The 15,484-nt window shown below is 42.5% G+C and overlaps 1 long non-coding RNA gene across 1 annotated transcript in view; it reads right to left on the reverse strand.

Annotated features, from left to right (window-relative positions):
- Positions 1 to 564: 564 nt before the first annotated feature.
- The window catches only part of LOC131132815 (uncharacterized), a 42,292-nt gene continuing 27,372 nt past the window's right edge, over positions 565 to 15,484 (reverse strand). Inside the window, exon 3 of the long non-coding RNA XR_013630166.1 lies at positions 565 to 1,408. This is a non-coding gene — a long non-coding RNA (uncharacterized LOC131132815). The remainder of the gene's footprint in view (positions 1,409 to 15,484) is intronic.

The raw sequence follows: 15,484 nt of genomic DNA on the forward strand, positions 1-15,484 counted from the left end.
GTAAAAACTATTCCAGACTAATGGTAATAGTCTACATGCATAAATGTCAAATTTTTATGTTTGCATAGATGCAGAATGTGTCAGTCGCACCAAATTTTGGTTTAATTCTCATTAGTTCCCATAGAAACTGAATATTCCTCAGTTGAAAAAGTTCCTGGATCTTTACTACAAGTTGTATTATATCAAAGTTGTCCAAAGTGCAACTTGCGGTCCATTTGCGGCCTGCGGCTGTTTGTTATTGTATTTATTGTGCCTGTGGCACATTCTGAAAATGGAATTTAACAAGTAACTTCAAAATAACAGCAAAAAATGTAAAACAAAATAAGTGGTCATTTTCCAAGAATAAAGTCAAAATATTATGGAGAAAACAGAAGAAAAAATATTAAAATTTTAAAACGAATAAAGTGGTAATTTTTGCAAAATTAAGACCTTGTTGCTAGAATAGTCAAAATATGATGGAAATAATTTATGATGACATTTACAAAAAGAAAAAAACAAAGTGATATTCTAATGAGAAAAAAATGTCTCACTTTTATAAGAATAAACTTATTATATATATATATATATATATATATATTATGAGGAATGGAGTTGAAATATCCAAGAAAATGTTCAAGAAACGTGGCGCAATGTTGGGCACTCCTTCGCACAGAAGATTTTAAATAGCATGAATTCAGTGGTTTAATGGCAACATATATCATGAACTGATTATTGCGCCTGTTTTTGCTCCCACTTCTCTTTTGCCCATTCACATATCAAGATGCAATTAAGTCAATCACCACTAGGTGTCACCAAACCCGTGAAAAATGATTGTATTAAATTGAAAGTTATGGTAGTGTAGGTGATCTCAGGTATTTCAAGTCTTTTTGCAATAAAAGCTACATCTTAAGAGTTTCACTCCATCCCATAGGAGTCATTAATTAAACCACAAAGTCAGAAATAAGGACAGAAACAGTCTGTTCATGCCAGTCAAAGATCTTGTGTTGTTGTGTATGACAGGAGCGCTCTGCTGTTTTTAAAGCCCAAACGTAAACACTTTTGTCACAGAGCCTCAATAAGATGTTTAGTAGTCCCTATTGCAAAAATACCAAGTCCAAATACTATCAGGCAAATCCCTTTTGGATGTCAGCTACAAACTCTGTATTCTCAATGATTGAAAAAACTTGCCCTTTAAGCTTTTTATGCACGCTATTCGCCTCAGCACCACACACACATACACACAACTTGGGAAAGAAAGGCCTCCTTGTAGAGGTGGGCTGCATTCTCCTTGTTGGCTTGTCCGCTGGCTTCCTGTTGCATTCTCTCCCAGGAAGTGACTTGTCGAGGCACATACACAGAGATATTGGTGTCAGTGACTCCTACGCTTGATGAGCATGTCATCCTCCATATTGATCCACAATGCATCCATCTGTGGAGGGATATTTCATTTATTAAACCATTTTATTTGCATGAATGGAGACTACATGATGCATGAACGGTTGAGGCTGGAAGCCCTTTCCTGATACAACCCTGGCAAGGAATCAAACCCATGTCCTCTACCATAAAAGGTGTGTCATTAATTGTGTTTAAATATTAATTCAGTAACTCAACACATTGATATCAGTGAACTCACAACGAGCCATCGCAAATCACAGGAGGTAATTTATCAATATAACAGACTGACTCACTGTGTCATCTAATAACACTAACTTAATCACGCAACAACTTAACACCCAAAAGGTAGCTAGGAAATATACAAGTATCAATATGAGTTTCAAGTAAAAATTCGTCCAGACAAAGCATTTCCTTGGTGCCTGCCGGAGAGCTGCAATGACGTCAGCCTCTTTCTGGGCTCCTTTGGTTCCCTCTAGTGGACAGAGGCAGCATTGCAGCTCCTTCCATCCATATACCGCTTGTCCTCCAATGAAATGCTTTACTCGGAAAAAATGCATTATGGAAAATGTTAACGTTTTTTTTTCTTTGAATGATGAAGCTACAACAAAATAAGTAAATATGCAAGTGATGTACATTCAAGAACATAAAGAATACATAAATAATAATACAGCCACTTTCGGAACAACAGAGATTCAGCATTTTGAATCGATGACAAGTGGATATGTGCTTCCCAAAGGGCGCATACAATGTGTTGTTTAAAAAAATAATAATTTTTGATCCCTGACTCCAAATGTTCCCACTGGACCTTGCTTTCAAACGCAGGCTTGTCAGACACATCCGGCACCTCAGGGCCATAAACTGATGAGCCCTTCCCCCATGTCTTCCCGTCAAGGACGCCACCCCCTTATCAGTTGTCACATTGAACATACAGTATGTGTTGTACAGTATGTTGCATCCCAGGAGAACTGGACACAAAACCTGAAATAAAAATGAAAGATACAATGATAATCACTCATCATACATTGGTCAAATCCTCAGACTATCTAAGGAAGTTGTTTTCCTTTCCCTTTTCGGAGACTGAAAAGTAGGCACAAATCCAACTTTTCAAGATGGAAAGCATCCAAAACTCACAGGTGTTGGACCTTATTGTGTGAATGTTGGCTTGCGGCTGTTTTGTTTGTGTGTGCAGGAGATAACTCAAGATACCTACAGGGATACACTGGGGTCCTCTACAACCACACGACCTGATGAGCTGCTTTTTAAAGGAATCATGGCAGGCTACGTGGTCACAAAATAACGGCCAGGGTTTCCAATTAGTACTTGGTCCAAAACCATATCCATAACATGAGCCCCAGTGTGTAGAGGTATGCTAATGTCAGGGTATGCTGCTGATGGAAGCAGAACGAATCAATCTTGGATAGTACAACTGGTCTGTATTTGGGCCTCATCATTTCAGTCACAAATTGAGCACAGATTGAGATTTCGTACAAAAGTGTGTTTATAATCTAAAGAAAGGCTGAAACACTACTGACGTTGAGCATTTTTGTACAAAGAATTGTTGACTCCATACCATCTGATTTAATTTAATAAAAAAAAATGCTTGGTTGCTAGGTAGAATTTGCAAAACAATCTTTTGCGCCCCGTAGGCAACATAAAATCCTCATTCCAGCATGGACCTCCACCTAGGTTGAACTGCTCAAAAAAAAGAAAACACATCAGCAGCAATACATTGTGGCATGTGGCACTTTCTGCAATCAGCAGTGAGCGATCTGACAAGAATGAGATAGTAGATGCCGAAAAATAGCTTTTACGGTGAAGCCAAGCAGAAAGTAATTGATCTGATGCCATGCTCGTTGACTCAAAATCAACATTACTACACTGTATTTCCTCAATTGGAGGCCTCCACTCCAATTGATGCCATGCTCTAATCAATCACCGAGTGCAATGTAGGATCCTGCCATTAAAACAAAACAAGCCATACTCCTCAGATGATAATTCTATTGATAAGATTTGATGTTGTGCCCTGTGATGAGTTTTGGATGTCTATTTCCTCAAATAAGGATTTCTGCTCGCAATATACTGTATTTCTTAAAATGATGGCCTCTGCTTTAATAGACGCTCAAACTCAAATAATCATCAGATACAACATAGAACCTTGTCATTAAACCACAGTATGATGTATTTCCTCAAATATTCACCTCCAGCCTGACCTCAAATAATCACCAGGTACAACATAGAACCTTGTCATTAAACTACAGCATACTGTATTTCCTCAAATATTCACCTCCAGTCCAATAGACGTCCAACCTCAGTTAACCACCAGGTCCAACATAGAACCTTGTCATTAAACCACAGTGTGACGCATATCCTCAAATATTCACCTCCACTCCAGTAGATGCCCAACCTCCTAAAATACTGTCATGAAAATTGTGACGTTTGTGGCTGCAATTACCTTTTTAAAAATGAACCCTGACAACAAAATGTGTTTTTGTCCGAACATGTGAAGCCCTCTAAAAAGTGCCTACATCACAGAGACATTGTTCAAAACCTGAGACCTGATCACATCTGAGTACATGTGTTCACACTTGGTATTGCTTTCTTCATGCGTCTCCGGTGACCATTTGTGATACGATCTCATTTGTTTGCAGCAAACCCTGCAGCATAGAGAGGAACAATAGTGAGTGGAAACAAAAGGATCATACGAGAAGACTCAAGCCGATTGCTAAACACGGCGCATAGATTTTTCTTATTTTTTCCTGAATAAAGAGCTTCATGATTTTGTGTCCATAATTATAACACAATAAGCCTATGGTCGGTCACCTTTACACACATATTACCCAATATAGTAGATATAATTGCAATAAATGGACAGGAAGTGACGTTGGGAGTTGAAATTACAGCATGATGATCATGTTATGATTGTGGCTGTTGTGAGATAATGGCAACCTGTAATAAAAGCCTGTTATGGCAATCAAGTCTGATGCGTGTATTTTTCACCTACTGACACCTGGGGATCAGTGTATAATAATGCATATAACAATTTGAATCAGTTTTCTTATACCTTATTTGTATGTTAGTTCATTTGGGCAAAAAATAGATAAAGTTTGCTTAACTATTTATAAATTTTTTTACTGATAGGCTGCATTCAACCACAAAAAAGCATGATTTAGTAGTTAAAGGGATAGTTAAATTTTTAATTAACTTATATGACATCCCTATCAACAGTGTAGTGACCCAACCTCTACCATTGATCTGGTCTCTTGTTCTGGTCGGTTAAATTGTGTTTTATTTCGCAAAACAATATGCGTTCATAATGTGTGAATGTGTGGATGAAGACCACTTCCACACATGTAAACACCTTGGAATTGACATTTCCCCTTTATATGTTTTTATTATTAATCCATGTGATCAGTTTCGGCCCATTTTGATGATTGGAGCTTGATCTTGGACCTTGATCGGTGCATCCCTAGTATTTATTAAACTATCTTTTGTAGTATTTTGGAACTAAACAAATTAAGCATTAATAAATCCAATTATGAATACTGTAATTATAGCTGTGGTTTATTTACCTAAACCGCAAAGAGGATATTAATTTGAAGCAGGTGATCATTTGTGTTATTTCTGAAATTACACATCGCAACTTACTTTTAAAAAAAAACTCTAAGGATGATTTGGAGTGCATTAGAAAGTGGAAAGAAAAAAGGACAGGTCAGCTATAGTAGTTCCCGGTACAAATTCAAGAGTTTTGCACCAACAGATGAGTAGTGTAACCAATATTTTCAAGCGCAGTCAGAGGAAGATAAAGCTGCTATCTTATGGAGCAGGTGTCCCTGCCCCGCCCACATGAGTTTTCCAAAACCAACTCTTAGCGCACCTGTTGTAATACAACCAATTCTGTGTTTGTTTGAAATTTGGCAGTGGGTCACTTCCAAGACCTGATGACATTAGCGTGGAATGCTGGAAAGTGGGATTTGTGGTTTAGTCTTTTTTAGGTGCGTACTAATTCCAACACACAGATATTTTCCTGTGAGTGAACAACACTGCCCAACTCAAAAAAAACAAACAAAAAAAAACAGGCTCAAGAGTTCCCGTACCTCTAGAACATAAACAAAGATGACGTATTTGTACTCGCCGCAATTTTCCAGCGGACCAAAACTCCTTCTGGAGAATTTGAAACATCTGGCTTTGTTTGGGCTCAGTTCCGGGAACACATCACTCTCGCTCTCTTTTGTCTGGTGATGTTGGGAGGCCTTTTTCTCCTCTTAATGAGCCAATTTGAAGATGAGGGTAAAAATAGCTGTTTTTTTTACTTGCTTGTAGAACTGAAGTTAACTGGAAAAGCAAGGGGATGTGTGTGTGTGTGTGTGTGTAAGAGAGGGAAACGGGTCATGACTTAATCATGACACATCACCCCCTTACAGTAAAGCCGGCTATTTAGTCATTTCTAAGCCAATAACCACACACTAACATGATTAACCCCCCCCCCCCCCCCCCCCCCCCGGAGACCACTTTATATTACACTACACTTGTTTTAAGTGTGACATACTTCTGAAGCCTGCAAAAGAGTGAGTCAGAAAACATAACACTATTAAATTTTAACTGGAAACATGGCACCAAATACAAATGCAAGGAGCATGATGAATGCATTTTGGCTGCAATCTAGTCAGCAAAAAACTCCCATGCTTTCTTTTTCAGAATTCTCCTAATGACTGAAGAGTGACGGTCAAGAGAGCCTCCGATCTGTACTATGCATCGTCACCATGACTCGACAAAATCTCCTCGCAAAAACATTCATCCCTAATGGCTCTCTTGGCATCACATGGTACAGTGGGTGTTTTTATTTGAAAGTGTGGGGGAGTGAAGGAGCAACGTCATGGTCTCTTGGCAAGCTTGTAAATAAAGCCTGTGTGCAAATAAAGGGTGCTCTTTCATAAAGCCAGCATTGGAACGCCATATCTCTTTTTGCAGATACATTGATTGATCCGTGTATGAGTCATCATTTGCACTAGACTGGAAGACAAATGTTTTGTACAAAACCACAGTAGACTGGAGTCATCCATGCTCCCCCCTAAATAAGAAGCTGACGCAAATCATCTGACTAAACCAGGGGTGGTTTGTGACTTTGTGACTTGTCTGCCACATTGGGTTATACAAATTTTGCGAGGGTGGGGGGGTCTATATATAGTCGGTATCAAGCAAAACAACATACTCACTAAAGCACTCATACTCATAAGCACTAAACATAACACAACTTAAATGGCCCGCAACGCATGCTGAGTAGGAGAACTACAAACAATAACATTGGTTTCACTCCTTGTTAACTTGTCTGACGCCCTCCTCAACATATTTTGCAATCTAGCAAAAATGCAATAAACACTGCAAATGTAGGAGAAAACATACCACAAGATACCCAGCATACCTTGCGGTGGGAATGCGTGGGTGTATTTTCTTGGCATGGGTATTGCACTTAAATATTTGTTGTTATGCCCCCATGGTGCACTAGGTATATTGCACAACACATCAGCAACAAAAACAATGTTCTCATAGCGATAATGAGCAAATTTCTCTATACAGCTCATGAGTTCATTTTTTACACCAACAGATGAGTAGCACAAACAACATTTTAAAGTGCATGCAGAGCTGAAGAGAGCTGGTGGACCCTGACCATTCATGATACCTCAAACCCAGCTTCTGGGTTTTATTCACAGATTTTTTTTGCTGCTGTTTTCATTGAATTCACGTAGCACATGCAACCTGTCTCTGACCTCCCCCTTTGTTCAGAGATGGTTTTTCACCCTTGGACATGTACATTTTTCCACTCAAAGGAGTGGTAAGGTGTGGGACAACTAGGTTCTGACCTGAAGAGTTACTCCATATGTTGTTTACTTGCTATCTATTTGAGTGGAGGCAACTACTTGACAATTTTTTAGCCTTGGCTGCTCCTACCCTTTTTCATCATGTTGCTATCAAGTAACAAAAGCTGTCACAGCGTCAATATCTGTGTCTTGGCAGTACTGCAATGTGAATGTATGCTCCTTTGACTGTCTTTCATACTCTGTAGTGTCTTTTGATTCACACAAAACATAAATTTAATTACATCTTTGGAAGGTTCTTGTCGAAGCTAATACGTGTTTGTGGGCAGATGTGAATGAGTCACTTTATGAGTCACAAACTGCATTAGTTTCGACATAAATTGCTCTTAATGGTATTTGCTCTGTGGGTCAGAGATTACATCTGAAGCTGCAAAACAGTTTCTTTACTATATTAGAAATACAAATGTACAGAAATACATTTTGGGTCATACTGAATTTAAAACAATATCTTTCTAAATCGGACCAGGTCAGGGTTTTCAGCAAAAAAGCCAATATTGGACATCCCTAGAAAATACAATTATACAACAGCCACACTAAACAGTGTTTACTTTAGTTTTCGAGGCAAAGACAAAATGATGTGGTGTGCATGAGAAAGTGTCAAGTAAAGTCTAGCTTTCTCTAACCACATAGTCATTTCAACATATATATTTCACAACACAACAGTAACTGAACCAGGTAACTGCTCAGTCAGCATTAATAGCGCTGAAGAGTTTATTGTAAACTAAATAATGTGGCGAGTGTCACATGCATGACTTTCATAACAATAGCTCAGTAGCGCAACCAATGTTCTAAAGCATAATTTCTGGTGTTCATTCATTCATTCATTTTGTACTGCTTATCCTCACGAGGGTCGCGAGGGTGCTGGAGCCTATACCAGCTGTCTTCGGGCAAGAGACAGCGGGGTACACTATGGACTGGTCGCCAGCCCATCACAGGGCAATTTCTGGTGTATAAGATGCTAAATTTTCTCATGCTTTGATGCGGCTGATTTATGGCTTAAAACTACATTTGCCATGATGCTTAGAGCACAGCATCAGAAAGCAGTGATGTAGACAAGTGAAGTGAATGTTACAGTAATATCACATTTTGAAGACTTATGCAGCGACCTATATTAACTAAGTTTAATGAACTGTAGAATTACGACAGCTTGTTTGGACTACTCCACTGTCACTAACAGGCTTGGAAAGACTACTGAGCGCTTTAGCTCAAATTAAATGGCTAACGAGACAAAAGTGACACAAAGGGCAACAATGAAAAAAAGAGTGAGTGTGTGATGAAGAAATTGTGAGGCTGTTCAAATGTGATGCTGAAGAAGATGACTCATGGTTTTAGTTCCCAGGAGGAGGGGCATGGTGATGAATGACTTTTGTGGTCGGCTACAGTTTAACTATTCATGGAACATGGAACATGTGTACTAAATATCCCATGTTGCGTTCAAATCTTTTTTTTTTTTTAGTGGGTGCAGATTATACCCGTGTGCTCTATAGTCCGAAAATTACGGTACTTTAAATAGAACTACTTCCATCAATGTTTTTTAATCCAGAGCTAATTAGCTAATTTAATTATTTGCTATTGTACACAACAGACGACAAACAAAATATTTACACAACGCCATATTGTTTCTGTCTGCATATGGACGGCAATGAAGCACGGGCTATGACTCACCTGCCTCGCTGAGTTGGATCATGGCAATTTTTTTGCGTCAAGAGACGATTAATCAATTACACAACCAACAGAAGTATTAATGATTAATTTATTGATATCCATCCCAGGAATGTGGGGTGTTAACCCAACTTTGTAACCCCAAAGTGTGTCTAAATGACCAAAATAAGCATTGAGAATATAAATGATTGGATGAATGCATAAAAGTTATACTATAAAATATATCCCTCCACTGATATTGTGCTTACGTTTGTGTACCGTTCTTGTGAGAACACATTTTATGAGCTCTACAACTGAACTTAACAATAGCAGCACAGCAGCGACGACTGAGTTACAGCCACTGCGAGAGGTCAAGAACAGTTTGGGACGTGTTTCGGTTAAATAGTACAAGTGTGAAGCAAAACAAAGGTCATAAGGCAAGATTGTGTTTATGCATTGTATATTATCAGCAACCCTCATACTGCTTCTGCAACAACTTTCGACCAGTATAGCAAGCATGAAACACTCTCACCAGCCACTTCAGGAAGTACACATGCATAATCAAAAGGGCTTCTAGCAGTAGTAGTATATTTGCACTGGATACATAATGTAGTGCAACTAATGAGGACCTCTTATCTATATATGTCACAGGGGACATACAGTATTATACTCATTTTCAGGCCTTTGTATTGAGTTGTGGACTCCTATAGAGCAGCTACCAGCTCCTATAGACCAGCACAGAAAGCTTTCTAGACCTTCTAGATTCCGCACCTATTCCCAATGTTTCCATGGATTACCTGCCTCGTGCCCGAACGGTCTGTGTAATTTAATCCACCCCTGGTCCTCCGCCAGGCACACCTTCCGCCGAACCCACTCTGCTGCGATTGGTCACACTACTAAGCATTCCCAAGGACTTCCGGACAGCCGCTGAACACCTTTTATTCAATTACTTCCACAAAATAAACATACTTAGGACACAGATAAAATGTTACATACAGCTTTCTCTTCTGACTCTTCAACATGATCAAGTAACTTTGGTAAGGTATCAGACTTCAACAATTAGCCCGTTTTCACAAAACAGTCCCGTGTGAAGTGCCGTTGACACGCAAGCATATTTTCTCTTGCTGGCCAGGAATAGGGAACTCCAACCACTTCTGTCTGATGCTTGCATAATCTAAACAAAATGAGCTTTGCCTCACACTGGGAAAAAAATATTTCCTGGTAGCCATCACTCAACTGGGCATGCCCATATCCAAGTCGGTGTCCTCTCAACCACACATGATAAAGGCTAGATGTTAGACTGACAACAAAATCATAACTGTCAAGAGGATCCACAATTTTAAGCAGTTTAGATTACGATGTGTAGCAAAGCCTGTTATCACGACGTGGCATGGTGAATTGTTGGCGATGACTTCAAAATGAAGTGTCCACAGCTACAACAGTTGAGCTGCATATCTACAGATATGTGTTTACATTTGTTCCAGGTATTTATTGAAGTATCTTTTGGTGTGAATAGCACTTATTTCATAACTCCCTCTTGAGACTTGGCCTTGGTTTCATAGTTTGTGTTGATAGGCAGACCATAATCTTTTCCTCCTTGGCAAAGGTCTGCAAGTGCCTCTCCAGGGCTAGAGAGTATGATTCCCTCTTCCACAGCACGTGAACATCCACACTCTCCGCCAGCTTCCAACTCAAACAAAAGTGCTGTAAGGTGGCTCCAGCTTGCTGCCCGTGCACACTGACAGGAAATGATGTAAAGGCAGGCTCGCGTCAACACCCATGAATGGTCAGGTATGAGCGAGAAGAAGGAATGGGATGGATGTGATGACCTCATCAGATATCCACCAGGCGCTGCATTCAATGCCAGTGGAAATTCCCTTTTGGCAAGTTCTTAGACAGACAATACCAGTGGTTTGGTCCAAGTTTCAATCTAATCATCTTACACCCAATGCACAAAAAAGCCCCTGTGTGATTGACTTATTCAATAACATGCTTCACGTTACTAAGACGTTTGGCATTCTGGTTCAAAGTGACTCACTTCATTTACAGAGACTGTACAGTCGTGAAAAAAATGACTTGTAAATGTATATCTGTAACACGAATGGTTGCTAACTAACTAACTTGTTTATGTAAAGGTTGCGCTTGATGCTTTTTAAGAAATCTCGCCCAAATTTTACACAAATGTGCTTGTCAGTTTCCTGAATGCACATACCAAATTTCATGGTGATTCAGCTAAACACACTCAATTAACATTTTTGAACAATTCAATGCTTTCAAAAACAATTAACTGGAGTGGCCGAGCATGACTTTCGCCGAAGCATGGCTGAAGGATGAGTTTGCTGTGGAAGAATCTCATTAAACATGAGTTTTGAGCAGAAGCAGTCACTCACTCTGACCTCACAAATCCCCTTTCTGGATGAATGGGACAGAAATACCACTCAGAGGCGGCCGACTTCATACTTGCGTCCATAATCACTTCCTATGAAGGTGCCTCCCCCAAAACTTTTGTGGTGGACTGCTGTAGACTATGACTATTACACGCCAAATTTCCCCCCACATGCACAACATGTCTACCTGTGTGTGTGTGTTTTGTCTATACCTCAATTTCTAAAACATGGAACTGTTTATGGCAGGAAGTTTGGATAAGAAGAAGGCGGCTCCTGTTAACTTCCTGATAGGAATGTGCGGGGAAACCTCAGGTACGTACCACATAATACCATGCAAACACTTGTATGATTAAAAAAGTCAAGCAAAAAACACCAGATTACACTTAAAAATAAGTCAATTTTACTTACAAGGTGTGTCAATATGTGTGTATCCTCTCCTTTTTATTTGCAGCACACACTTTTTCTTCACAAATCCAAAATTGTCCATCCATTTATGTGTCCATCTTCACTTTTTCTTCATCATCTAAATAGGACTGAAGTTCCGGACTCTGAGCATAGCCTGACACTGACAGTTACACACTGCTCTCTCTCACTCTCTCTCACTCTGTGTGTGTGTCCTGTCCTACAAAACAAAGTAGGTGTGTCTCTCATGAAGCAAGCCAAAAAATGTGAGTAAAGAGGAGGAAACGCACACCCAAAGACGAGTCGATGATCGATGGGCTTTGTCACCCACTGGAGGTATGTCTGTTTATTTTGAATGTGTAAGAGGAAGTTAGACTGTAGGTAGGTTATAGGTAGTTTAAGACAACGCCAGAGGCCACTTTGTTATTTATTTATTGGTATCAACATTTCAGCTTTATCTCTTTAGATTGAGGGTCTGTCCTATTTTTTTGGCAGTTTTTTGTTTAATATTATTTCTACCATGTGCTCCAGGCCATCTAAAAAAAACACAATGGGCATATGATTAATTATAGGTACAATTAGCCAGAGGATATTCATTTTGAAAACATTTCAGAACAATCATCTCTACCCTTGAATTAGCCTAAAATAAAGTAAAGCTAACAAAATTCAACACACTGGTTTCTTATGACATATATTGGGTCATTGAAAACCACATTTAGCTTAACAGAAACTAATGAGCTGCATGGCGTACCAGTGGTTAGCATGCAAGCCTCACAGCTTGGACACCCGAGTTCAATTCCACCCTTGGCCATCTCTGTGTGGAGTTTGCATGTTCTCCCCAAACATGTGTGGGTTTTCTCCGGGTACGCCGGTTTCCTCCCACATTCCAAAAACATGCTAGGTTAATTGGCGACTCCAAATTGTCCATAGGTATGAATGTGAGTTGCTCAGCTTCCCTCCACACACACACACACACACACACACACACACACATACACATACACCACACACACAGGTCAGCCATACGGGGCAGGCCTATTTTTAATTGCACAATCTACACAATACCATCTTCACACACACAGGTGTAGCGGGCTGGACCGGAGAGCCTACTGCCTACCCCCGCGATTGGCCCGCTGGCTGCTGGGGCTTGGCGGCTCGCTCGGGGTGCCCTGGGCTGCAGGATATTTTGGTCTGGTCTGCCTGGCCTTCCTGGGGGTCCCGCTGGAACCAGCTGATGCCGGGGCTTGCCCTGGTGTCATGGCTGGCGCTACCTCCCTGGGTCTGTCCTGGGTCGCGGGCGCCAACGTGCCCTTGGGGGGGCGTTCACCGGCCTCCAGGCGGTGGGGTCCGCGCTGCTGGTAGCCGGAAGTCTACGGTGGTGGCTTGGGGTTGTTGCGCTGTGGTGGCTGCTGCGGGGACCGGGCTGTGTGTTGGGAGGGGGCCTGATCCTGCTCATGGGGACGGGGGCCTGGGTGGCGTGTAGGGATGGGGAGCATGCTCCTCGGGGTGGGGCCTGCTGGGGGGGCGGTGCTCTTCCGGGCGTTTGGGTGTCTGCTGCCACTGGTCCTATGCTCTGCCGCTCGTCGGGGATGGTTCTCCGGTACGTGGGTGGAGCGCTGCTGGTTCTGGGGGCGGGGAGGGGGCTGGCCCTCCCGGTGGATGGTGGGTTCCGTCGGTGGCCTTGCGCTGGTCTTAACTCCTCGGCTCTGGTGCTTGGCCTCCCCGTGACTTGGAGCTATGGTTCTCCCTCACGGGGGTGAGCTGCCCGGCGGGTGTCGGCCGGCCCAGTGGAACGCCTCACCACTCGTCTGCTCGCCCCCTCCGCTTGCTCATATGCGGGCCTCCTCCCCTCACCCGCTCCTTTGTCTGCCACACTGCCGTAGCCCTGATGCCGTGGTCGAGGGGAGTCTGGGGGTGCTATGCCTTGGCGGTCCGTACCTCCCTGGGCTCGGGGCCTGGTTGTGGATCTAGGACCCCTGGGTCCCCCGCCCTGTGATGCCCCGGACGCCCCAACCGGGGACGTCCACAGCATGTGCTTGCATGTGTGTGTATTGAGTGGATGGGGTGTGCATGTGTTTGAGTTTATTTTATGTATTTATTGTTTTAAATACTTAGATAAATAATGATTAGTTTTATTATAATTATATAGTATATATATATATATATATATGTATATGTGTGTGTGGGTGTGTATGTGGGTATATGGCCATATAGATATTCGGGGGGCGGCTCTGTGGGGGTCTGGCGTAGGGCGTTCCATCTCTACCGCCCGGTCCTCCATGGGGCAGTGTGCCCGGGCCTCTTCTGTCCTGGCCGGGGCGGTCCTATGTCGGTAGTCAGGCCTAGGGTTGCCTGGGGCGGGCCTGGTTCTGCTTCCTGGGGGTGTGTGGGGGGCGGGAGGCGGTGCCTCCGGCCGTGGACGGGCCCCCTTCCGGCCGGCGGGGGCGCCCCTGTGCCCACGGGTGTGTGGCCTTCGATGCCCTTCTGCCCTAGTGGGGTATGGTCTCCTGCTGGTCTCGGGGGTGCGGCTCTCCTCCGGCCTGCTGGCGCCCTGTTGCCGGTTGGGATTGCTCCTCCATGGCCTCTTGCTGGTCTCTTCGGGGAGTTGCTTCAGGGGCGGGTCTTGGGGAGTCGGCCCTGGCTTTGCCCGCACCCACGGGGCCGGGGGATCTCTGGCGGTGGGGGCTTGACCTGGCTGCGCGGGGCGGGGTTTGCTGGGTGGTAGAAGGCAGTCTCTCTCCTTTTGTCATTCTCAGTGACAATTACACATTCACACACTCGCATTCACATACACAACACACCTCCATATGGGCACTCACAGCACATGGGTGCTTCTCTATACAACTATACTACTATCTTATCCCTGATGTTTATATAGTATTTGTATGCTATTATTACAGTAATAATGATGTCAAGCAGTGAGATTTTAATTACTGTAACCGTATGGTTGCAATTGTGTTTACTATCATGGGTCATGTCTTCATCGTTACTATTGATACTGGTAAGTTGGACTGTTTCATTTCACTGATATCATCTCCAGTGTGACCCTTAGCCATCATTGACATTGAACTGTTCTGTTTGTCACTGTTGTTGTTTTGGGAATTCTTATTGCTGCTGTTTTTGTCTCCACCCCGACCCCACCTTTCTCTTCTCTCCTCTTCTTTTCTGTTCTTCTTCTTGCTCCGGTCCAGTCGCTCCAAATGGCATAACAAAAACATCAAATAACGGCAAATAAAATTTCATGGTACAGGGAAGTTGTAGCCAACACCTTTCCTGACACAGAGCAAATCTGTCTAGCATGTAAGGGCATTTAGATCAACAATACTATCTGCCCCAATGGCTGGACGGGACAAAAAAAAAAAAAGAATGTGAGTTGGTTGTGAGTTGGGTGTTTGTCTATATGTGCCCTGTGATTGGCTGGCGACCAGTCCAGGGTGTACCCCGCCTCTCGCTCGAAGACAACTGGGATAGGCTCTAGCACCCCCGCGAACCTCCTGAGGTTAAGCGGTAGAATTAATGAATTCATGGTTTTCAGTTTGCACAATTGACTTTCAATTATTCATTTTTACATTTGTCCGCCAGATGGTGCTACCCTTTCCCATTCAAAGCATGCAGCAACATGTCACCCCTTTATACTGTTTTCTGCAAGCGTGTCTTGTTTGTGAAATGATAGGTGAGTGCCTCCCTTGATGTTTGGAAAGGTGTAAATGAAGAAAAAATATGGCTCACACACACACACACATACACACACAGCCAAAGGGATCCAAGTGTGCACATGCATGTGTGTGTGTGATGCCAATTGCTCTA

This window comes from Doryrhamphus excisus, linkage group LG2 (genome assembly GCF_037039965.1).
Source record: "Doryrhamphus excisus strain RoL-2023G ecotype Guam linkage group LG2, RoL_Dexc_Guam_v1.1, whole genome shotgun sequence".
NCBI lineage: Eukaryota > Metazoa > Chordata > Actinopteri > Syngnathiformes > Syngnathidae > Doryrhamphus > Doryrhamphus excisus.